Raw genomic sequence first — 3797 nt, forward strand, 5'->3', positions numbered from 1 at the left:
GTCGTTTGGGACCCCACCCCAGTACAAATATTTATACCCGACATGTTGTTGGTTTCAATTGAACCGTAATTCTTTTTACAAACGATAAGGAAATATGCATTAAATACGAAATAGTATGTTCATCTAAACTATGGGGAGGCGAATTGGGACACAGGTTTCGAGTGTATGGGCGAGTAATTTTAACTAACTAAGTTACAAGTCATTTGTCATTTGAATTGTAACTAATTCAAAATGAAATTATAAATACATTTTTTAGCTTCTCACACTTGCTTGTTTAATCACGTTCACTGTTTTTTCCATGATACATTCAATTTGGTGATCAGAAATAAAGAGCTAATAAAGATGTGTGAAAATCAGTTCACTAAATCGTAACCTATGGGAAAGATACAATGATTGAAATTCACTATTAATTACAATCAGAAAATGAAACTCATACTTCGAATGACTGATCCTATTGGGACGGCTACGAGTCAACCAAAGCGTAAGTGTACAACATGATTAGTATTGTAACACGTATTATAATATGTGTGAAATTATAGCATCACGTGCAAATGTATAGTTACATTGAAAATTATAACTTTGTTTGTACAATGCATTCCTAAAGGATACTGGCCCTAACACAGGGGGATCAGCTAGCTCCGACTCCTGTATTAAAGTAGGGCATGCAGGCTCCTCGTCCTTCTCCTCCTGAACCCTAGTTCCTACTTCTTGTACTGAATTATAGCATCGGTGAAGTCTAAATCCTGTCAGTTGTGAAGCAAACAAGAACCACCATGTCAAGAACATTAGTGGAGCTTCACAACTAATCGCAAGAAGATTGGCGCCGCGGGCGGCTCATACTTATGCAACTCTTGCTGGTCCTCCACTCCTCCTCCACAATGATCAAACAACAGCTGCCTAGAAATCCTTTGGATAATTTAATGGTTGCCAAGACAAAAGATAATATTAATGTTGCACCCCCAAATCCAATCACATTGGTTAGGGGGTTGAGCAATTGTTCCAATCCTAACCCTAGGATTGACTCCGACTTAGATGATGATGATGATAATGAGGAAGGAGGAGGAGGAGGAGGAGATATGCTAAAGAAAAGGATGCCGCTGACCTGGTTCTTCAATCCCCTAAGAACCCTGGCGTTAATACATAACCTAGGAGGACGAGTAACTGGGCTTGCAAAGTTCGTTGATGAACACAACCTCGACACTTTTGCCAAGTCGTGCGGCAGTTTTTATGTCCTCCCAGAGATCTGTTCGGGTTTCTACAGGGACAAGACGGGATGAGGTAGGAAAATATTTTTGCCGGTGTAAGTTGTACTAGTTGTCCTAGACGTTGTAGATGTAGGATAGAGATCCTCTAAGAAAAAATATGTAACACGGTTGAGAGGTGCGAGCATGACCCCAGTTATCAGTTGTTACATGACCAAGTTTCAGATACTTTCGTCAAGTACTTGAAGAAGTCCGATGATAATATTGAGCAGAAACCGAAATTGATGAAGGAGCAAAAGAAATATGATGATATTAATGACGATGATGAGAATAAGTGAATAAGCGAGGATGAATGCGACCGTGACATCCATGCTGCTTTGCTGTGTGAAAGCATTGCTAGGAAGCCTTTCTCAGGAGAAGCACGTTACGCCGACAGAGTTCGAGACTGGCTCATCAATGAGGTTGAAGGGGAGGTTTCGCCGGAGGACGACTATGTAGTAGAAACGTACTCGAAGGAGGTGAAAGCGAGTGGTAAGTCCAAGATTAGGGCTGATGCTTTGCTTCCACATGAGATCATACATTATGTGCATGATTCGGATGTTCGCCGAGTGGCTGAGATTCATGGGAGGCAATGGTGGAGGACATAAAACAGCGAGGCACGAACGGTAACAAGATACTCAACTGCTTGGCTGTGTGTGACATCAGCCCGAGATTAGTGAGAAGGACCAGTTTATAGCTTACCAAACCGATCACTAATAAGTTTTAACTACAAAGTTTAGCGAGTTGAAAACATGTGTCATTTGCATGTGACTTGTAGCTCAGTTGGTTAAGAGCATTCATCATTGCACCCGAAGTTCCGTGTTTAAATCCTTCTCCCTTTATTTTAATATAGATATGTTGGAAAACTAGGAGTATATAATATTAACAAGTTTCCTAGATTACTAACAGATGTTAACATGATACCTGAGGCTGTTAAAGGAAAGAAAATAAGTCAACTATTCATTTAGAGTGACTATAGGATCGTAATGTAATTAGCAAACAATCAGGATGTATTTACCTAGAGTAGCCTTCCCTTTGCTGTATAAAGCCATGTATCATTGTATGATTGAATATCAAGTCAATTACGTAAGAAATTATTCATCTGCAAACTCCATTTCCCTTCCAGTTTTTACATGGTACCAGAGCACCGATCTTGGTGCCTCTAGGAACCCAACCACACCTTCCGCTGCAAACAAAACCAGATGGGTGAAAGTGAGACGAAATTCACAGAGGTGTCAATTGACATCTCAGACCCACTCACTTTGCACCACTCGGATAATCCGGGACTCATCTTGGTCTCAAAACCTCTTGACGGACATAATTACGGACAATGGAGCCGTGCCATGCGCATTGGTCTTAGCGCAAAGAATAAGATCGGGTTGATCGATGGATCCATCATAACCCCAAAACCCACAGAGGCAAAATACGCCACTTGGAAGCGATGCAATGACATGATGTTGCTTTGGATAGTGAATTCAGTCCACTCGGACATTGCTGGCAGCATTCTCTATACCGACACGGCAGCTGGCGTTTGGAATGATCTCAAAGACAGGTTTTCACAAGGTAATGACTCTAGGATTTACCAAATTCGACAAGAAATCGTCGAACACCGACAAGGACAACAGTCTGTTTCTGCCTATTACACCAAGATGAAGGCGCTTTGGGATGAACTAGCCTCCTCCCACGATCCTCTCACTTGCACCTGTGAAGGACTAAAGCAACTTGCTGAACGAGAAGAAAAGGAAAGAGTCATGCAATTCCTTATGGGATTGAACGACTCTTACGCCACCGTTCGTAGATTGATCTTGATGATGAGCCCACTTCCTGACACACGCAAGGTCCATGCCTTGGTCCTTCAGCAAGAGAGACAAGTCGAAGTAGCCTCTCGGCGTGAAAATTTAAGCAACTATCATGCGATGCAGACAAGCCGTTCCACCACCACTCAGGGAACGACGTCCTCAAAGAAACTGCTCAAGTGCAGCTACTGTGACGGAGGACACCTTGTAGATGATTGTTTTTACCTCAATGGCTTTCCAGTGGGCCACAAATTTCATGGCAAGAATGTGAAGCCAAAAGGCAAGAAACCATCAGCTCATAATACACAGACAAATCCACCTCAGCCGGTCAAAACAATGCCTACCGAGGGACCCACATTCACTACGGAAGAATACAATCAGATCATGGCCATGCTTCGAAAAGGAAACGGTAATACCCAATCGTTCGCCAATGCTACAGGTATAATCACACCAACCTGTAATATTACTCACCATGACTCACATTCAACATTATATTGGATTGTGGATAGTGGAGTGACATATCATATATCAAAATCATTGCCAACACATAATACATCAGACACACAACATGATTTTGTGGGATTACCAGATGGGAGCCAAACTGAAATCAAATCAATTGGATCCGTCAAATTGTCCTCTGATTTGATTCTTGATGGAGTACTTCATGTACCAAAGTTTAGAGTTAATTTGTTATCCGTTAGCAAACTCACTCAAGCATTGGAATGTATCGTGATATTTTTTTTCTGATTTTTGTGTTATA

This window comes from Pyrus communis, chromosome 14, assembly GCF_041283825.1.
Source record: "Pyrus communis isolate YQ-2024b chromosome 14, ASM4128382v1, whole genome shotgun sequence".
Taxonomy (NCBI): domain Eukaryota; kingdom Viridiplantae; phylum Streptophyta; class Magnoliopsida; order Rosales; family Rosaceae; genus Pyrus; species Pyrus communis.